This window comes from Panthera uncia, chromosome B4 (genome assembly GCF_023721935.1).
Source record: "Panthera uncia isolate 11264 chromosome B4, Puncia_PCG_1.0, whole genome shotgun sequence".
Taxonomy (NCBI): Eukaryota; Metazoa; Chordata; class Mammalia; order Carnivora; family Felidae; genus Panthera; species Panthera uncia.
In genome coordinates, this window is record NC_064809.1 from 96,276,410 (window position 1) to 96,299,970 (window position 23,561).

General features: G+C 35.1%; 1 protein-coding gene across 4 annotated transcripts in view; it reads right to left on the minus strand.

Moving 5' to 3' along the window:
* The window catches only part of KCNC2 (potassium voltage-gated channel subfamily C member 2), a 195,723-nt gene that overhangs the window by 11,564 nt on the left and 160,598 nt on the right, over positions 1-23,561 (minus strand). The window lies entirely within an intron of this gene.

Below are 23,561 nucleotides of genomic sequence, written 5' to 3' on the forward strand. Positions count from 1 at the left end.
CCCCACAGATGAAAAAGAGCAAAAGCATATTTGGAGATTTTGGAGGTTTTGCTTGGGATGTTATTTAAGTGAAAGAAGAGATGTGTAGGTATCATTAATTAGAGTTGCACATGTAATTTGTTTCAAGTTCTGTTTTCTGTTATATAGGCAAAAACTTTTGCTTATGTTGGAAAATAATTTCTTGACTCTTTTGTATAAGAAAATATACCTGTTAAGAAAGCATAAAAATCAATCCAAAACAACGTTAAAGGGCAACAGACTAAAGAAAAAAATGTAGACAGTGGCTCCAGATATTGGTTCTGATCCTAGAAACCTTCATGTATTAGATCAAGTTTTACATCTATAAATATAAGGTACAGTTCATACTGATGGAAATTTGGAAGCTACCCAAATTTAACTGTAGGTTTTTAGCTATAAATAAAATGCTCCAAGTTGTCATAGGTATGGACATGAAAAAAAACAAAACAAAACAAAACAAAACAAAACCTTTTGAGCTTTGTTAAAGTTAAATTGTATCAGTTTAAGGTGGAGACTTGTCCAAAAGAACAAATCTAGGGAAGAGGAATAGTCAACAAGACTGAAGAGAAAGAAACAGAGTTAAGGAACAAATTAAAAGACAATTTTCTTTCTCACCTGAAAAAGAACTCCAAGTGTTATTAGAGTAGCATGCTATAAAATTGCAGGGTTTTTGGGTTTTTTTTGTAATTCAACTTTTTAGTTCATTTCATCAGTCCCTTATGTGAATACACACACCCACTAATACAGAATAATAATAATAAAATCTCTCCTTATATAGTTCCTATTACTGCCAGACATTCATAAAAACAAATTATGTAAATAACTCATATCCATCTCATAACACTACTATTATCATATTTTACAGTTCTACAATATTAGCACAGAGTTTAAGCTACTTTTGCAAGATGTAAGATAACAAAAGGATAGACGAAACACCCTAACCTGATAAGTTTTGCTCCCAATTGTTTTGTTAACTACCAAACGCTTGCATGTTGAATACAAATATGTTAAACCATTTACTTATCTTGGGATCACATACTTCTTAATATTCAAACTCTGAAAACTTAACACCCAGTTGTCTGAGTGAATGGTACTGTGACAGTACCAGAGGCTTTCAAAGAAGGCTGCAGAGTTCTAGTGCTCTCGGATAATGCCCTTGGACTTAGCGTCTGTAATGAGCACCAAGGGATTGCCCCTTGAATATCCAAATTAATTAATTATGTAAGAACAAGGGGTCATCAGTCAAGTGGAGAGTAGCCCTTACTTGGAAATATTAGGGTATATCCAAATCCCAAAACTGTCCCCTAATACCTGTTCTTCACCCATACCATTGAAAAGATCAAAGTTTCAAGAAGAGATTGAAACTACCTCCTTTTTTTCCTGGTTGAGTTTCAATGTAAGAGAGATACAAAAGGACTAAAAGAAAACATCTTAGGATGGTAACTATCTGCCTTAAAGAACCACCTCAAATTCTGAAATTGTATCTATGCAGGGTAACAGTTGGTACACTGTTCATATAGAATTACAAAGCATGCCATTTTCATGGTTTTGCCTTACTCCCCCATGCATGTCTTCCAATCTCCCTTGGTTTTGACATTATGGTTTCACTAATATCTTTTCCCAGACATAATGCAAGACACTAACATGTTTTCACTCAGCTTTCCCTTTGTCCAAATAAATATACAGTTCATTTTTTAATAACTACTTGTTGTAACAGTATCACTAAGACCCTCTAGATGCTTTACAAGATAGTATCTTCTAGAGGAAGAATCAATCATCCTTGATGCATGCATTACTTCTTAATGCTTAATGTAATCACAATTTTATCTATAGATTTGTTTCTGATTCCCCCTGAAATTTTTTGTCATCAGAGCCCTGCTGGTGGGTATATGTTGATGCCCCCATCAAGCCCCCCCCCACCACAAGCTCCCCCATCCACATCCAGTCTCCAGCATTTCAGATGAAATGTCAAAAGTTTCAGTGCACACATTCTATCTACAAGGCAGGTAGACAATATAAGGCAGTTAAAGCAAACTGTAATTTTATTTTATGCGTCTAGTATTCCTCAGTCAGCATTTTTTCAGTTAACTTTGCCAAACTCTCTCCACCTACATTCAGGTGAAATGAATGGGACTTCCCAACACTGCTGTTTCAAAATCTGTCCTCACTTCCCAGCCATATCCCAAACAACAAAGACAGTTTTCTAGGGTACTTTGATGCTTGTAAATACGAAACACTGGGACCTTTTATGAGGGAACATTTTCTTACTCTTCATTCATTCATTCAAGTATGAATTAGGTGCCTCTCTGTGCCAGGCCACAGGGTTAGGGCTTCAATTTAACAGTAGATAACAAAACACAATCCCTGCATTTGAGGAATTCACAATCCATTAGGGAGACAGACATTAAATAATGAACCATGCAAAAATTATATAATTACAATTGTGATAAATGCAATGAAGGATAGAAAGGCTCAAAAACGGGGCTTTATTTAGACTGAGGGGTCACAGACACCTCTGACAAAATATCAATAGACTGGAATTTGAGGGATAAATGAAGGCTAACTTGATGGAAACGGGAGACCCGTATATAACACAGTAGGAAATTTTAACAAAACGTCTAGACTTTTTCAATCTGGCTTTCTCAAGTGATGCCTTTACTGTAACACTGCAGGAGCAGAAGGTTTTCCAAGTCTGCCTCTTTTGCACAAATTACGATGATTAAAGCCCAAGCTAGCACAGAGGCTCTGACATTTTAAAGGTTAACCTCTTTTCCTAAAGAGGTTTAAGTAAACTAGAAATATTACCTAGATTTTAAAATGAGGCTGTAAAGAGACTTTAGAGCAGTTTGATTGCTTATGGTCCTCCTTTGGACTTGCTGGCTTATTGGGAAAGCTTTAGAATTCACTTGTCTTAAATTATTGTAACAGCCCCATTGTTTGGGATGAAGTAAAAATACAAGATATATAGGTTAACGTGGCTTTTAACTTAAAGTCCTATGCAAATACTATAAATCACTATTATTTATACTTTAAAAATATATAATTATTACCTCAATAAGCACTACCAGAACCTGAGGCTTATGTTCATTAAATGAGTTATTATGTTGTCAGAAAAAGGTCAGCAGAGTCATAAGGTACTACACTTGGTGGTTGGAGTTTAAGTAACATGAATCATCTTGTTAAATTACCCATTTTAATTATCCACCCACAGAAGACATGAATAGACAGACACTTTTCTAAAGAAGACATCCGGGTGGCTAAGAGACACACATAAAGATGGTCAACATCACTCATCATCAGGGAAATACAAATCAAAACCATGATGAGCTACTGACCTCACACCTATCAGAATAGTTAAAATTAACACCACAAGAAACAACAGGTGTTGGCAAGGGTGTGGAGACAGGGGAACCCTCTTGCACTGTTTGTGGGAATGTAGACTGGTGCAGCCATTCTGGAGAACCGTATGAAGGGTCCTCAAAGAAGTAAAACTAGAACTACCTTATGACCCAACAATTGCAATAGTAGGTTATTTACCCAAAGGATACAAAAATACATTTTGGGGGGTTCATGCACCCCAATGTTTATAGCAGCATTATCAACAATAGCCAAACTATGGAGAGAGCCCAAATGTCCATCAACTGATGAATGTACAAGAAGATGTGCTATATATATATATAAATAATGGAATATTACTCAGCCATCAAAAAGAATGAAATCTTGTCATTTGCAATGACATGGATGGAGCTAGAATATATTATGCTAAGAGAAATAAGCCAATTGGAGAAAGACAAATATCATATGATTTCACTCATATGTGGAATTTAAGAAACAAAACAGATGAACATATGGGAAGTGAGGGAAAGAGAAAAGAGGGAAACAAACTACAAGAGACTTAAAGATAGAGAACAAACTGAGGGTTGATGGAGGGAGGTGGGAGGAGGATGGGTTAGATGGGTGATAGGTATTAGGGAGGGCACTTGTTGGGGCACCTAAGTGGCTCACTTGGCTAAGCGTCCAACTCTTGATTTTGGCTCAGGTCATGATCTCAAGATTCGTTGAGATCAAGCCCAATGTTGGGCTCAGCCCTGATAGTGCAGAGTCTGCTTGGGATTCTCTCTCTCTCTCTCTCTCTCTCTCACTCACTCTTTCTTCCTCTCCCCCCTCAAAATGAATAAATAAATATTTTTAAAAGGGAGGGCACTTGTTATGATGAGCACTGGGTGTTGTATGTAGGTGATGAATCATTGAATTCTACTCCTGAAACCAATATTGCACTGTACGTCAACTAACTAAAATATAAATAAATAAATAAATAAATAAATAAATAAATAAATACTTGCCCATCCATATTCCTAGAAAAGAAATTTAGTCACATTCATTAGAATATACCTGGGGAGCTTACACAAATGTGAATTCCTTACCCTCCACATGACACATCAGACACAGATTCTCTTGTTTAGGGAAAGGGAATTTGCATTCAACAAGCTTTTGTAGTGATTGCTATGCATATCAAAGTTTGAAAAACACTGTTTCAGTGTATTTTCAACTTGATAATACAAAGTTGATAATTCATTACTAAATGAATTGGAGAAGTTTCTAAATTATAAGCATTTGTAGACTCTTAAAAGAATCTTCCTAAACCTGTGTGTGTGTGTGTGTCTTCGCATGTGAGTTGTGACATAATTCTGGCTTCTACACAAATATTGGTGAAGAAACAAAGCAATTGAACAGCCTCTAAATATACACAATTCTAAGACACAAAAACTTTGAAAGCCAAAAGTTGTCTGTGTTTTTACAAGTCGCTTGGAACTTGAATTTATCAATATTTTCATTAGCATTATTTAAAGAACCACATGATTTTGTATTTTTATTATTCTTCATTGTAATTTTTATAGCTCTGTATATCTTTAGTTTTTAAGGACTTTGTAATTCTGCCAGAGTGTGATAATAGTATAATAGGAAAATAAAAAAGAGTATAAAAAAAGATACAAACTGTCATTATGGGAAAGAGACATTCATTCCAGAAGTAGATGACTGTTTTGCTTTAAAAAAACAAGCTAGATAGGAATTTTTTATTTATAAAGTCTAAAGACACTAGAAATGGTCTAGAATGGGAAGGTCATAACAGAGAACTAAAGTATTCTTCATAATAACATGGTAAAAAATTGAATGTTGTCTTCTGACAACTTAAAAGTGGGGAAGTTGGAAGGAAATTGAAATCCAGAGAGAAAGAAATGGGAAAGTTCTTTGAGGATGAGGAAAGTCCCATAATGGGAAGGAGCAAGCAAATGAGAGATCCCTGAGCGTTACAGCAGCAGAACTTTGGGACACCGATGGGGAATACCAAACTTTAAGATGCTGCTTGCTCTGCTATGCCTTCAGCAAAAGGTGGTTGTACAAAAGAACCTGGTGTTGATGGTGCTTCGAGTGATGAAGGTATTGGGCCATGCAAAGACAAAAGGAGGGGAGCAGTCAACCATGGAGGCAAGACACAGTGAGGTTCAAAAACTTAGAAGAGTACTAAATAAGAGTAAAAGATAATCAGGAGAAATGTAGCCCTTGTGAGAGTATTAGAGTTATTGAGTTTTTAAGAGAGAAAGATCTCCCCATAGAATGAAAAATAAGAGCTCAGTTTATTGGGAACTTAGTTTGAGTATCAGATGAAAAGGTGACCCCAGAAGCCTTGAAGACCTAGAATCATCTGGAGGCAACACTTGGAATCCATTATCAAGGAATTTGTGCACTTCATTTGAACTTAATTTTAAGAGACTTGGATACAGAAAATATCTTGTTTTGTTTTGTTTTGTTTTGTTTTTCTGACTCTTTGAGTTAAGCCCAAATGGGTAAATATGAGGTTAGTTTGAATAATATTAAGTAAAAGAAATTAAAAAGGAAAGAAATGGTGGGAGGGAAGAGGTTTTATTTGTTTTTCTCCTTCACAAACTGGAAAGTGCTTAAGGACCAGAATGATTTCATATCCATTTTTGTAGCTCCTGCTTTTGGCACAGTGGTTAGTATTTAGGATGGCTGGCTGGCTGGATAGAAGGATGAAAGAATTAATGAAAGAATAAATAAATGAACAAAATAATAAGGTAGATCACATTCTAGTGAGAATAAAAATGATGTGAGGAAAAGGAACTAACAGAAATGAAATAATAAAATATGCATATTGAAGCAAAAGAAAGAAAGAAAGAAAGAAAGAAAGAAAGAAAGAAAGAAAGAAAGAAAGAAAAAGCCAAATTTATAGCAGGAGCAAATTGAACTGGTCTGTAGGTCCAAACATTGCCCTCAGTAGCTTCCATTCATTCTGTTAATGGAATCTTATCAAGGAGTTGAGGAAGAAAATCACATTGCCATCTCTCTCTTCCTTTTCCCCTGTGGTAAGACCACAAACTCTTACAGGCATTAAATGAAAATAAGATATAGCATGCTAATTAAAATTTTAGAAAGCTCTCTAGGTGTTCTGTTGACTGAATTCACAAAACTCGTGTATCATCTCAGGGACATTTAGAAGGGAGATGCCCTGCTACAATATTGACTTGTGGATGTAATAAGTAGCCAGTTTTTCTCCCTAAGCCCAGTGTCCATGATTAGCTTGATGAGTGTCTAATACTCTGTTTTTGTTTTGTTTTGTTTTCTAATTAGCAACCATGAAGAGAAAGCCCTCAAAGTGCGGTTCTACATAGAAGATAGTATGTCTATCTACGTCAGTGCAAAGATTCAAGTAGATCTCTAAGTATGTATAATAGGCTGACAGAAAGAGGAGGAAAGCAGGCTATATTTTTGTTTCATCATTTTCTCTTTCCTGTTAGTATTAAAATGAATAAAACTGAACTCTATAAAACCTCAAAAGTGCCAAACATAATGAGGACCAGACGGATTAAGTGGCCTTTTTCTGTGCTCCCCTAGCCCAGGATCACTGATGTAGCAATTTTCACACACTTTTGTTACTGATTCTACAAGTCCACAAATTGTTCAAAGAGAAGAACTTAATATCTATCTTTAGAGCCAAACACAGGCTTGACTGATGGCAAGAAGTAGGTGATCAGTTCTTGGGAAATTAGAAAGTGTTTTTGAAGTATGTTTAACTTGGTATGTAAAAATTCCACTGGCTCCAACACAGAATCTCCTTTAAAAGTCACCTTACCCATTAATTCAGTTAGAAACCTCAACCTATATTATAAACCTTTAAGGGGGAAAAGAACTTGAAGAAAAATTAAACTTACCTCTATTTGAAAATAAAAGTCAATGACATAATTTAATAGTTGGAAATTAACATTACAGGGAGATTTTTTAAGACAAATCCTAAAATATATACTTTGCCATGGCCCAAAAATTCCAGTCCTTAAAGGAGATTCCCATTCATGGGCCATGGCAAAGAAAAGCCTGAAAGCTCTTCTTGGCCTTGACAATCACCTTGAAAACAGACTCCTCGAATCAGGAAATTGAGGTCACTGGAGTTCATCAATTAAGGTTGTGAAAATAGTCATCAATTGGATGAGGAGTTTAGGAAGGAGGAGTTTTCTTTCCTCCTTGATTTCCTCTCACTTGTGAAAGATGATGAACCATCACTCTGCTTTGAGACGATTTCTCACTTGCTCTGGCATCTTGCAGGAACTTTATGTACTAAAACTGATTTCAGGGCGCCTGGGTGGCTCAGTTGGTTGGGCGTCCGACTTCGGCTCAGGTCATGTTCTCAGTCAGTGGTTGGAGCTCCGCGTCGGGCTCTGTGCTGACATGCTGACTGTTCAGAGCCTGGAGCTTGCTTCTGATTCCGTGCCTCCCTCTCTCTGGCCCTCCCCGCTCATGCTCTGTCTCACTCTCTCTCTCTCTCAAAAATAAATAAGCACTAAAAAAAAAGAATTTTTAAACTGAATGATTTCTTGGGATTATGGTTGCAATACTTGGTCTGGGATCAGCTTTAAATATCCTTTGTATGTAAATACTGATAAAGTTGTCAGATACTCAGGGTTGCCTGACCTTGTCAGTTTTGCTGCAAAAAAACATTAGGTACATTGCACTGGGGTTATTATTCATGGAAACAATGGTTAGGATCTATTTTCTCTCATGGAGCTAATGCTCTGAAAAGGGATCCCAGCACAACAGTTTTAATCAATGCTTGGGAGTACGATTTTATTTTTATATAACTGTTAAGATTGCTGGTGGACTGAGTTAGCCAAAAGGAAGACAGTTGCCTGCTTCAAGAAGAGGTGTCATATTTCAGGTTAAGATGTGAAAGCATGAAGAATGTTGCAGTAAATGCCGATTTCAGAACTCTTAGTGTAGTGTAGGAATTAAGATCCTTGGGAATTAAGTAACTATGGAGGAACATCCTAAATTGCAAAGATTTGCTACTGCCAGCTTTCAACCCAAGTCAATTAAGCCAACCTGCATTATCATAAAACTGCCAAAATGCTGCATCTGCTTAAATGGGAGTTGAGTTTGCTTTATTTGCCTTGTGTACCCTGCCCCTGCTCTATAATGTCTGTAATCATGAAGAGGGAAAAAATTGTAACATTAGTTTCAAATATGTGTTTGTGTATATGTGTGTATACTAAGGAATTTCAGTTTTTGCAATTCCACATGAGGTATATCTATTTTTAGTTTGCATTTTAAGGACATTATATATTTTCCAAACAGAAATGCTTCATTCTTATTATACACATTCTTCTTTTCACTCTTAAATAATTAAATAAAGACATGAGCAAGGACTTCCAACAATGAGGAATCAGAGCTCATAGTACTTCCTGATCCAAAATTTCCACTTTTAGAAATTTACTCTGGTAAAATGTGGATAGAAAAGTACAAGGATATATGTGGAAGGACATTCACTGAAGCATTATTTATCAAAAAAAAAAAAGTGTAAGTCAATGGTATATAGCATTACAAAGAATGAGGCAGCTAAATATGGAATGATATCCAATGAAACCTATTAAACAAAAAGATGACTGTGGTACAACAATATGTAGAGTCTAATACAACTTCTATGTACAACTCTATGTACAATCTCTATGTACAACTAATGCATGCTTATAAATAAATAGCAACATTACATTCTTAGCAATAGTTATAAGAGTGGCATCATGTGAATGTGTTGCTAATGGAGAATTGTAACTGATTCTATAAATATCTTCAAAGTTTAAATTTTTTATAAAAAATTCAATCATGTATTATATGTTTTATTTTAAAAGAAAATTCAAAGAAAATAATAACCAAGAGAGGATTAAGCTTGGATCTTCATTCTCAATGACCATTATGCTGATTTTATTATGCCACAGAAATTATACATTGGCAGATTGCCATTTGCCTTCTTTTGCCCAGCACCTTAAATTTAGCAGATGCTCTTAATTATGTATGTATTCAAGTCTCATATACTAGCTTTGCCGTAATTAACAAGAATGTGGTGTTTTTCACAGAACTGTGGTCTCTAGAGAAAGAAAATGGTCTCTTTCATTAGTAAGAATATCCTCAAGGGCTAACCACATAGGGACAACTACAGCCCTGCGTCTGCTGGTTCCATGCAGAGTTGACAATTACTTCAGCTTCTTTTGAGGCTGGTAAAATCAACTTCTCTTCATTCAAGTTTTACTGTTTAAAAGCAGTTCCACAAACTTTATTGGATTTATAACGTTGAATTAGATCTTTCCTCAGTGGGGATGCCAAAAACATATATGATTACTAAATTCATAAATTAGTGAAGAAGGCGAAGAAGATTAACCTACATGTAACTGTATATAATCATGTGTTTATAACACATATATGTTTTATATTTATATCAATGTATCAAATGTGTTTATATGCATAGATAGATATGTATACTATATACAGATATGGATTACAGGTATGAATATATTATGTAGATAGGTATAAAATTGATATAAAACAATATAAGATTTAGATTTCTCAAGTCAAGATACCCAAATATTTTTTGATCACGGAGACTTATGTGACTCCTGATAAAGATATGCCACCATGTTGATACCTTTATCCAATATAGATACACATCATTCTCTCTACATTTTTTTTTCCTATGCAACAGGAATTTCACTGAAATTTTTACTTGGCCTATCCACTCACACCTGAGTGTAATTTTCTAGGATACAGGCAAGGGAGGCCTATACATGACATTAGTATTATCACAATGAATTATGGTGTTCAAAGTTTAACTACAATTAAAAGTCATCAAATATGGATACACAGGATCATTTCAGTTCTCTAAGTCTTATGATGAAATTTAAAGTGTTTGTAATTAATATATTGCATGAAAATAATTTTTATAATTGCTTTATTAGACAAGAATTTTATACTTTTTAGTCATAAGAATAACAGCTTATAGTCACTTCATAGCATAAACATGAATTGTAATTCTTAAATTCCAACTATTGAAAACTCCTTCCAAAACTTCCACATTTATTATATATTGTCTTAAATTCATTTTTAAATGATTTAGTTTGTCTTGCAATGATATGACCTACACCATCATGATCTAGGAATACCTAGGAGGTCACATTTTTAAACCCTATCTACTCTTAAGTCCTAGGATATCTTTCTTGAGGCCAACACTTTCCAAATTAAATTATGCAAGAATCCTGTTTAACTTAGTTGAAAGTGAGGGAGGTAAATAGAATGCTAGTTGAAGGCAAAGGGAGGTGACTAGCTTACAAACACCTGCCAAAGATTTGTTGACTCTGATAAGTCTGTTTCTTTCAACACTCTATACACTTTCAACACATCTGTCTAGCCTACTAGAGCACCTCTGCTGGTCTAGTCCCTATACAACATAGGGAATCCCAAGCTTTAGTCTCAAATGTTAGCATTCTTTTTCCATACCTGCTTGCTCAGTAATCCTTTCTAAAACATAACCATATGCACAGATAGCCAAGTCCTGAGAGTCTCCCATGGTTTATGTGTGCATTCCTTTTTCTTCAAGATCTTTTGTTTGGTGGATATTTGTTCTTTCTTGCTACTAAGCTGGGTCAGGACCCCTCCAATCCACCCTAGTCTACTTCAGCAAGTATGCCTACCTGGAGAAAGAATACTAGAGTCTCAGTTCCTGATCTGCCCGGAAATCTTGGATACTCTTGCAAATAGATGCAGATTCTTCCCAGGGGCAAATTTCCTATATCCCACAAAACAAAAGCTCCTGGGTTAACTGGTACTTTCAATACAAGAAGCAGAAAAGTCATATTTAAAATAGGGAGGAATTGATTGGCTATGTAATTGGAAATCCTATAAGGTGAACCTTAATGTTGTTTGCCTAAGCAATTTAACTATATCAACAGCTGTCAGAATGTGGCCTGGAATTACTAGCAGTCCAGAGACCCTTTTCTTGGGTCTATAAAATCAAAATTAGTTTGAAATAATATTATAATACTTTTTGCTTTTTTCATTCTCATTGTCTTACCAGTTTATAAAGGAGTTTTCCAGGGGCTACATGATGTGGTATATTACAACAGAATGAATGTGCCAAGAAGATAGGAGAATCCAGCCACTTTCTATTAAGTCAGACATGAAACAGATCTACAAAAATGTAAAATAATGTCACCCTTCTCACTTTACTCTTCCTCTTTCAGAAATTTTATTCTTTTTAAAAAATTATTTTTCTAAGTTGTGGAGATGTAATGTAGAGCATTGGGAATATAGTCAATACTACTGTAATAACATTATATGGTGACAGATGGCAACTAGACTTATTATGGGGATCATTTCATAATGTATAAAAATATCAAATCACTAAGACGTACAGCTAAAACTAACAGGATATTGTATGCCAATTACACTTCAGCGTAATTTTTTTCATTAAAAATATGTTTGCTTACATCACTGGATTACATCCCAATCATGGAAAATAAGTATCTCCTAACCTTTCTATAAATATTAATATGGCCTACCAGTGACTCCATACAAGATCATACAGTCTCCAAGGCAATGTTCAATACAATCAGCTCCTTTACTAGATTATAAAGTAAATAAAAAACATGCATTTGTTATGTTAACAATTTTAAAACTGTCATGAATGAAGTGAGAGCTAAACTAAGTAATTCTCAGGAGTCACAGAAATCTATCCACATCTGCTTAAATACCGGAATCTTTTGAAATTTAGTAATCTCTTCTACTTCCATGATTCCAAATGCCATCAATGCACCAGTGATAGCTCACATGTCAATCTCCAGCTTATACCTTTCTGTGTGTGATTTATCTTAATTCCCCAAATCCACAAGGTTCTTCAGGCTCAATTAAATAACAAATGATATAATGGCAATCAAAATAATAACTCCACTAGTCTGGATTCTCCAGAGAAACAGAACCAATAGGATATACCTAAGTACATAGAAAGAGATTTATTATGAGGAATTGGCTTACATGATTACCAAGGTTAAGAAGTGCCACCATCTGCTGTCTACCAGATGAAGGCTTGGGAAAGCCGGTGGGGTAGTCCTGGTCCAAGTTTGAAGACCTCAGAACCAGGGTAGCCAATGGTGTAAGTCCCAGTCTGAGTCTGGTGACCCAAGAACCAGGAGCTCCAATTTTCAAAGTCAGGAGAAGATGGAATCCCCACTGAAGCAGAGAGAGAAAATTCACCTCCCTCTGCCTTTCTGTCCTATTTGGAACCTCAACATGTTGGATGATGCTCACCCACACTGGGGAGGGGTTCTTCTTCACTCAGTGTACTGACTCAAATGCTAATGTCTTCTAGAAATATCCAGAAATGTTTACCAGATTGACACATAAAACTAACCGTCACAGTGACTATCATGCATTTTAATAGTGAAGGTTTAAAAGGAACTTCAAACTCTACTTGCCCAATATATTACTGAAATCTATTCTGCCTATTCTATTCTATTCTACTCTATTCTATTCTATTTCATTCTATATATTTCTTTTATTCTGAACCATCATTTACCAATTAATAATTTACTACTTAGATTTCTTTTTTTCTTCCCCAGCATCTTCATCTGTCATATTCCTAAATCCTGTAGATTCTCAGACTTGAAATATCTCTAGTATTTTTCTCCCTTCTCTACATTCCCAGTGCTAATGGCTTAGCTTTTAATTTGCCTTTAATTAGCTGTTTCTGGATTACTAGAAATAAGCACTCCTTCAAGGGAACAAATATGATTATGTCACTCATCCGCTTAAAATAATTTAATGGCTCCCATTATAGGATACACAATGTTCCTGATATATCATTCAAGGAATTTCTTTATGTGCACCTTACATACCTTTCTACTGTGAATATCACCATCTTGCCTAATGTACCAGGAACTCCAATCCTCATGCCTTTGTACATAGAGTTCCTTTGTCCAATATGCTTTTTTCCTTTGAATGACTGGCAAAGAACTACCTAGTATTTAAGACTCAACTCAGAAATCCTTTGGTCTTTGAAATGCCTGAAATCTGAGGCAAAATTAAGCACTTTCTTGTTAGTTTCTTGCTTATATCTCTACTATAGCACTTATCTCATTTCTGCAATATTTTATTTTCTGCTTCTTTTGTAAAACACAATCTTGTGACATAAGTACACATTTAAAAAATTTTTTTTTCAGTGTTTACTTATTTTTGAGAGACAGAGAGAGACAGCGCATGAGTAGGGAAGGGGCAGAGAGATAGACAGACACAGAATCCAAAGCAAGTAGCAGGCTCTGAGCTGTCAGCACAGCTGGCCTCGAACCCACAAACCATGACATCATGACCTGAGCCAAAGTCAGATGCTTAACTGACTGAACCACCGAGGGGCCCCCATAAGCAGGAATTTTTATTTGCATTTTATGTCAATGGCATTAAGCTAGTGCTTAATAAATATTGACAAGAAGTAATAAACACTGTGGCCAGACCAAAAATAAAGTTTAACTCAATTTTGTTTCACTTATTTACACTCAACCACTTCCTCCAAATGGATTTTTAAGAAGGCCTAGGAAAACAACAAATAGAATAGGAAGAAAAGAATAAACTAAAACTAATAAGCGAATAGACTGTCAATTTGAGTGACAAGAGCAGGGCAATGTCAGAGATAAAAAAGAAAGCAAGGCTTTAAGCAAGAAGGATTAACAATGTCAATTTCTGTAGCGTTCAAAGATAAAAATGGAGAAAGGCCTTTTGGATGAGATAATTACGCCAACATTAGTTTCCCTTGATGAAGCGTTTTCAGTAAAGAAATAGGAAAGAATCCAGATTTCATGGGATTAACAAACCAGTTGGTGCTGAGAAGTATAAGTGGCAAGTAAACACACACACTCACACACACACACATTACTGCATTTTCAAGGGCTTAAGTCACTTTTGTTCACAGAGATCATTACAAATTAAAAACAAAATTGTTCTGCTTTAAGAATAAGAAAAATGGGGGGCACCAGGGTGGCTCAGTCGGTTAAGCATTCCATTCAACTTTGGCTCAGGTCATGACCTCGTGTTTTCATGAGTTCGAGCCCTGCGTCGGGCTCTGTGCTGACAGCTCAGAGCCTGGAGCCTGCTTCAGATTCTGTGTCTCCTTCTCTCTCTGCCCCTCTCCTGCTCAGACTCTGTTTCTGTCTCTCTCAAAAATAAATAAACATTAAATTTTTTTTAATGGGCTAATTTTACAAAATATAAAAAGCTACTCAGCTAATACAGCACCAAACCATATTTTTGAAATTGTGAAGATGAGAGTTTAGCAAACAAACTAGTACCAAATGTTCTTGAATACTATTATCAAAATTATTTAAATTGTAGACATTTTTAAATCTATAACCAATGAACTATGTGATTATTTTGTATTGTTTTTAAGTAATTTTACCCTCAAAATCTAACTCAGTATCTGTTGTCCTAAGAGGCATCAGGAAAGTAAGAAATTCATGACCTTGCCACTGATAACTTCTAAGGGAGTATTAAGTGATAATAAAAATTATCAATAGCTTTAAGATGACAGGGGAAATACTTACTGCCTTTGTCATTCAAAAAGTAGCAACTATTTTGGGATGAGCACTGGGTGTTGTATGGAAACCAATTTGACAATAAATTTCATATATTGAAAAAAAAAGTAGCAACTAAAAATAATAAAAATAAAAATAATCTAAAAATAATAACCATAATAATACTAATAGGTAATGTTCAGCAATGTTCAGCAAGCACATCTGTCCTAAAAATATTAATTTTCATCTCATTTAATCTTGAAAACATTTTGCATAGTAGATTCTATTAACCCATTTTATAGAAAAGCAAATTGAGGTATAAAGACTAAGGTCAAAGCTCTCTGTTTTATGGCATATATTGCTCTCTAAATTCATTTTTTAACAAGAATCTTCAACTCTATTGAGCAGAAATATTAAGAAAATAAATATTACAATATTCCTATAAATAGTGTTTTATACACCTATATACATGCAAATATGCATACATGAATTCTAAACTTTGGTCATCAATAGTACAAAAGCAATAAAACTAGGAAAATAAAATTTCTGAGCTTTATTCCTGATATTTATATACAGTACTTTTTCAAGGTCCTTATAAAATAAATAGTATAATAACCAAACGCTGATTCTACATAGGCAAAGATAAGGCTAGAAAGCAATTGTGTGTTCATTTTTTTGGACAGTTAACTATACATGCTGGGCCTAAAGTATCTAAAAAAAATTCTGAAATTTGCATGAATGGACAAGTGTGAGCTGAGTCCTTTTTCCTCCTGTATATATTTTTTAATCTCCATTTTCTAGCCAAAGAAAGAAATGGTTGTTTTCATAGATTATTTAGCTCATTTCAGAGCTTTCAGAGCAAGGTTTACAGGACTTGTCCTTGATATAGAGACAACAGAAGGAAAGCTTCTGAATATTTAATAGAGCTAGAAAATACTACATTTAATATTCTCTTGAGCTTGCACAGTGCTGACTTAGAAGGAAACCTAAAAGAGAACGTGTCTCTTTTCCACCTGCAGAATCTTAAAAATACAGTCAGGAAAGCAGTCTCTGAAATGACACCCACAACTTGAGCGGTTCCATTCTTAAAGGTAAAACACGTCTTTTAAAATACGTGCTGAAAGCTCTTAGTTACCTGGGGGGGAAAAATAACTAAACTGTGTTTTAGAGTTTCATGCATGTTCTATTTTTTATCATCTTATTTCCTCTTTTTAAAATTTCAAGTATTTGGGAATAGCTAGATTTTTTAAGCTTTGTTTTATTTTCTTCTGCTTTGCCATTTTTGGGTTTTATTTATTTGTTTGAATAAAGCACAAATTTTAGGAATACTAAGCAAATCAGCCACCTAATACTATTTAAGAGTTTTTGCACATCCAATATGCCTTGATTTTGATTTTACAAATACGAAAATTCCTTTAGATAGGGTAAAATTTTAAAGAACTAGGATTGGAAAAGGAACTTCCTTACCTCAAAGGTACTTTTAAAATGGCTATTATCCTTCACGGGACTTTTGAAAAATGCCCTAGAGTTTGGTTTCTTCTCTGTTCTGCAGTTTCTTTATACGTCACTCAAGAGTCTGTAATTCAATAAATATTTATTGTCCAACTATTAAGTTGAAAGCCCTGTGGTGTGAAATTCTGGAGAAACCAAAACAAGTTCTTGTGTACAAGGAGCATCTATTCTATATTTCTGTAGGAAAATAAATGCCTCAAAAAAGGGTAAAATATAGTCCATTCAATAAGAAGGAAACAAAATGCTTAAAAGTCAGCGGTCAACCCACTCTGGTCAGTCTTCTATGCATATTTCTCCAATAAGAGCAGCTAGCTCTTGGGGTGGTCATCATTTGCAAATCTGTTGCCCATTCCAATGGATACATTTATGTTCATGCTCTCAAAAAGCAGGAAACCCTGAAGGTTGCTAAAGGCTGTATCCCTTTGAGACACTCTCACTAAACCACTTCCAGAATACCATGTTCTTATTTTCTTCCCTCTTGTCTGGCCAATGCTTTTTAGTTTTCTTTGCTAGGTCTTCTCTTCCACCTGACCTCCAAATGTTGGAGTGGCATATGACTTGACTTCAGGTCCCTTTCTATTTCTAGGTGACCTGATATGGTCCAATTATTAAAAACCTACATGCATTTGCTTATGATTCCAAATTTGTATCTCCAGCCCTAACCTCACTGAATTCTTGATCATTTGTTTTCTTATATTTGTAACAGGACATGATGTCAAATAAGTTTACTTATTGTGTTTTATTTCTTTCCTTTCAAATCTGTTCTTTCTCTCAATTTCTTTACCTCAGTAAATACAAAAATTGTTACTCAAGTCAAAACTGAGAGGTCATCTTGGTGCTTCCCTCTCCCTCCTCACTTCCGTGTCTAATTCACAAACTCACCAGAAGCCAAGTAAGTATCATCTTCTTGAGAAACTGCCATAGTCTTCTAATCAATTTACTTGTCCCATGCTTGTGGACATTTCTGGAGTTACCTATTGCTGTGTAAATACTACCTCAAAACTTAGCAACTTAAAACAACAAATGCTCATTACCCCAATTTCATACAGGGTGGATCTGGGTAGGCCTGGCTCAGGGCCTTTCATGAGATTTCAGTTCAGATTCTGGCCAGCAACTATGGTCACCACTGGGACTGGTGGATCTGCATTCAAGGTAACTCACTCACAGGCCATTGGTAGGAGACCTCAATTCTTTGGTGTCTGTTGAAAGAAGGCCTCAGTTTCTTACCTATGGGCCTCTCATCGGGCTTGGTGAGTGTTTTCACATCATAACATGTCAGTTGCCCTTCCCAGAGTGAGGGATTCAAGAAAGTGAGAGAGAACAAGGAGGAAAATGTCATGCCTTTTATGACATTAGTCTCAGAAGTTTATGTACTATCATTTTCTTCATATTCTATTTGTTAGAAACAAATCACTAAGGCCAGCCCACATTCAAAAGTGGGAAGTTAAACTTTCTTTTCTTTGCTGAGAAAGCAGGGACTTTACATAGAACAACTCCACGACCATTGTGACATGTGGTAAAGTGGAATGAAAGGATTGAACAAATGAGCAAATTCAAGAATTGTGAGTTTGTGTGGATATTGACAGAATAGCATCGAAAAGAAGTCTAGGTGACAAAGTCTAATTAGAAAGATTGGAGGAGATTCCAAAATTCCGTGAGTAATTCTTTCTTTCCTTTTTTGTTTTTGAAACAAAGGGAGAGAGAAAACATGCAAATGGGGAAGGGGCAGAAGGAAAGGGAGAGAGAATCCCAAGCAGGATCCATGCCCAGCACAGAGCCTGACATGGGGTTCGATCCCACAACCATGAGATCATGACTTGACCCCAAATCAAGAATTGGATGTTCACCCTACCGAGCCACCCAAGTGCCCCTGTGGGTAACTCCAATGAGAAGAAATGATCTAAGAGCACAGACGACAGAGACAAACTACTTCCAGTGGGGAAAGCTTCAGAACAGTGGTATGAACATGGCAGCAGAGAAGAAAATGAAAAAGTACCTCTTTTCAAGAAATGGCAAAAGGAGGTGCCACTGATTGAAAGCAATCTCGAGAAAAGTTAGGTTTCACTTAGGCGAGGAGGTGGAGGAATGAAAGGAATCCAGACACAATCTGGTTGTGTTGGTCTGCTCAAACTGTTGTAACAGAGTATCAGAGGCTAGGTGACTTAAACAAAACAACACATTTATTTTCTCACAGTCCTGCAGGCTGGAAGTCCAAGAGCAAGGTGGCAGCAGGATTGCTTTCTGGTACAACCTGTCTTCCTGGCTTGCAAATGGCTTTCTTCCTTCCACGATCTCACATGGCCTTTCTTCTATGTGTGTTCATTCCTAATATTTCTCCCTCTTCTTAGAAGGACACCAATCCTATTGGATCAGTGAGGACCCACCATTATGGCTTTATTTAACCTTAATTACCTCCATGAAGGTAATTCACACTGCAGTTAGGAACATGCAGTCACACTGGCAGTTAGGAACATCAATATGTGAATTTGGGAGGTGAAGGGGAGACACCATTCAGTACATAGCACTGAATTAATTACTTCATAGTAAAAATGGATTGTGGGTTTCATGGCACCAGGTGAAAGAAGAGAAGAGCATCAGAGCCCAGGTTGTTGTAGGCAAAAGAAAGAGTTAGGATAGGTATTTGGAGGGTGGGAACACAGACTAGGGAAGGAGATCTGAAAGGAAAGACAGTGTCAGATTCAGAATGGAGTAGCTGAGGAATACTGCAGTCTTGGTCTATAAGCAAGAATGGGATCAGAGCTGAATAAGCAGTGGGTTGTCATTTCATGAACCAAATCACCTGAAATGTTTCATTCAATCATTGGGGTGCCTGGGTGGCTCAGTCAGTTAAGCGTCTGACTCTTGGCTTCAGCTCAGGTCATGATTTCACGGTTCATGAGTTTGAGCCCCATATTGGGGGGCTCCTTGCTGATGGCACAGAGCTAGCTTGGGATTCTCTCTCTCCTTCTCTCCCTGACCCTCCCCTGTTTGTGCTCTCTCTCTCTCAAAATAAATAAATAAACTTACAAAAAAAAAAATACATAATCATTGACAATGTTGGTGGTAAATTCAATAGAATGGTTCATATCTTTAAATTTCTTACTATATATTTTGGCAACAGAACATGCATATGAACCACAGACAGGACATATCCTTTCACAGCTTAGGATGAACATGTTTAGGCAGGTAAAAAGCAGATGAGAAAATAAAATGCAGAGGCAAGACCCATCAAGTATGCCTGTACTTCCTTAGCTTGCCAATGTGCTAATTATCACAATCAATTATTATTTTCCCCCAACAAATGATTCATGATGATTTGGATGAATGTTCAAACTTTACAACAAGAGATTAGATAATTTTCACTTTCTTGGTGCTACAAAAATGATTTTTTAAACTATGAATGCCTAAAATGGTAATAGAATTAAAAAAAACTTTCCATCCTGTTTGAAACTTGCATTGTTTCTAAAACTAGACTGTTCTCCAGATAGAAAAAATACTAAGAACCAAAATTGATACATATGTTGCTTAATCTCTATTAAATTCTATTTCAAAATACCTTTCATTAAGTCCTTTGTGCCTTTATTCCATTATTACACTACTGTAAGGTGCTATAAAATGCAGTCTCTTATTAGATTCTAAAAGATTCCAAAGCCAGAAAAAAGCCAAATGTTGGATGGACAACATTACCTCCCCATAATACCTTTTATCTTTCATGATGCAGCTTCATGTTATGGATATGACTATTTTAATAAGATGTCCCAATTTTTTTTGAAATAATGATAACTTTTCACTTCCAGGGGGAAAAAGCTGTAGTACACTAAATTCTGCTGCTAAAGACATATTTTAAGGGCACCTGGGTTCAGTGGGTTGAGGATCCCACTCTTGATTTCAGCTCAAATTAAGCCCTGTATTGTGCTCTGCCTGACAGTGTGGAGTCTGCTTGGGATTCTCTCTCTCCTCTCTCTCTCTTTTTCTCTTTCTCTTCCCCCCACCTCCATCTCAAAATAAATAAACATCTAAAAAATGTATTTTAATATTCTACATAATTGTAGGAAGACTAAATAAATTTTTCTCTAAGTCATATGTATTACAGAAATGATACAGAAATGACATTTTTTTGATTTTTCATTACTGCTGTTATTAGGAGATACTTTAAAATTTCTTCCCATTGAATTTTTGCTCTGCTATTGGAACGAATGGCAATTGTTTTCAACAAGATGAATGTTTTCAAAAGTGGACTTTGGAATGACAAAAGAAATTATGCTCAAAAGTGTCATTTTCAAGTTTATTCCTTGTGACAGGGTATACTGCCTTTTAATTTTGAGTTTGATCAGAAAATGTTCTCTCTCTCTCTCTTTTTGAAGTTTCATGCTTGAATGTTGTGGACTTAGCTCTCCATTAAAATATGTCACTTTACAAATTTACTCGAAGTGAAAATATTTTGTGTAATTTGGATTGTGTATGCACTCTACTGAATATACATAGTATGTGGTGCAGCAACAACAAATACTACATAAAAATTATATAAAATTTATAAAACTGTGACTGTATTTGCCCAAATGACATAGACAAGTAGATAGGTGGAAAAGAGAAACCAATATCACTGAAATTCTTTATTATCTGAGCATCTAATAATCCTTATTTATTAATTTGGTTTTCATATATACTAACATTTAAATGACAAAAACAGAAATACAAAATTAAATGTAGTTATTAGTCCTTGAAAAATAACTTTAATGGTAACAAAAGACTGAACCACAGGAATTCAATGAATCCCTAGTGGGATTCAAACAGTAACAGTCAACAGCCATTTGTCAGTTTTTTCAAAAGACTCCAACAGCAGTGAGAATGTAGTAATTCAACACATTGGGATACCTCAGGTGAAGTCCCAGTTTGATCTAATTCTAACAACATTTTTGAAATTTATGAACATGTGGTTTTAAATATTTATAGTTTTTTAATAACTATTATAATTATAACATAAATATTTATATTACCAATTATTAGTCTTCTGTAATATTTTAATTTTTTAAATGCTCAAAGAAACATTTGACATGATCAGGCTTTCCTTTACTTTCTTAAATAAAATTACATTTGTATTTTCAATTTGCTATAATCCCACTTTCAGCAACAAAGAAAAATGTGACATATATCAAAATTTTATAAATACTTAATATCAAATATCTATTAAAAGTAAAACATTATTCTTCACTTATAGAAATATAAGAATTAAAAAGATGTAACTTTATGATAGTAATATTTTCATTTCAGCCTTCCTTATTATTTTTTATTTCTTCAACATTTGCACTATTTTTAATAATTAGCCAATGTATGAAAGGTCACAATAAAATTTCTTCTCTGCATCATTAGGTTCAGCTACAAATTTTGTTGTTATATAAATTCTAATACAGTTAAGATTAATTATTTTCCTACAAAAACAAAGCTTGAACTAAAATGTGCTCCTCATGTCATTGGAAGTACTGGTAAGTGTTTTTTGTTTTGTTTTTTTCCAATGGAGCAAATCACATAAATTTGGATTATATGTATGTTACAACCTATGAATAAATTAGTTTCTTAGATAATTTAAGCCTTTGGGCTATAATTGCTACTCAGTTGAAACAGTTCATTTGCATTTAAAAATGAAAGATTTGGATAATAAGCAAATCAAGTAACTCACTTCATTGCAATTAATTTTACTAAAATTAATAACACTTTATTACTATTAAAATGATATAGTTATAGTTATATTACATGGACCTGACTTTAAGTCATGTGTTCTTTCTCCTTACGTAATCATTCATCATTTAATAAATAAATTGAACATTAATTTTAATAAATCCAATATATTTTGAACCTGGAATTGTCTGTGTATTTCTGTTTTTACTAGTTAACTACAAATAAATAAAGATTTTCAAATTTAACAGGGTATGGTTAAAAGATATTGTTATCTTAAATATACCAAATAAATATATTCTAATTGTTCTTTTATCTATTACAAATTAATAGAAAAATAATTTTAGACCTGTAAAAATCTTTAACATCATGTTGTCTAATATCTTCAATTTATGGACGACAAAAACGCTTAACAAGTCGTGTCACATATCTGTAGTCACCTAGATAGTTTGTGGCAAAGTCTCTAATCCACTATGGTATTTATATGCAGTTCTATTTAAACTTTTACAACAAGCAAGCAGATAAATTACAAAACATTATAATATATTAAATCCATGCATTCAACAAACACTTATTGAACACCCACAATATGTAACACCCATGACAGACAGGCAAACATGACAGATATAAGCAGAATCCTATGGGAATGGAGGGACAGAAAAGATGAATTCTTCCCAGAGGATATGGAGAGTCCTCACTAAGAAGGAGTTATTGACCTCAGCTTGTCCCTTTAGAAAGCCTTATATGACTCTCTTCTGCATGGCTAGTTGTGTTAGAAGAAGAATCATATCCCAAACCTACTAAGGAAGTACTGAAAATAGATTCTACCCTTTAACTACGTGTTCTTAATATATAAAGATCTAAACAATCATCAATATGGAGAATGTGTTCAGGAGCAGTACCTGCTGCCGCCTTCCTGGATTCCCACAGTACCTCACCAATTTGTCAGTGTCCCTCACATCCTTCCTACCCCCACTTCTGGCAGACTGTAATCTCTTTTACAGCAGAGAAAATAATTTATTCTTTATGCTCTCAGTCTTATGCATACAGAGGGCACTCAAACACTTCTACTGAACTAAAATAAACTGGATCTAATGGAATTATCACGGATTTACCTCTTTATTAATTATTTTATTTTATTTTATTTTATTTTTATTTTATTTTATGTTAGAGAGAGAGTGTGTGCTAGTGGGGGAGGGGGCAGAGGACAAAGAGAGGGAAAGAATATATCAAGCAGGCTCCATGCTTAGCATGGAGCCCCATGAGGAGCTCAATCCATGACCCTGGGATCATGACGCAAACCAAAATCAAAAGTCAGATGCTCAACTGACTGAGCCACCCAGGCGCCTCAGATTTACCTCTTCAGCAAAGGAAGTGGGAAAAAGACGTCCCAAGGAAGGAAAAAAAAGCACAAGGTTTTAAAAGACTGTAGTGAGTCTGGAGTAGAGTTTGGCAAAGCCTGCACAC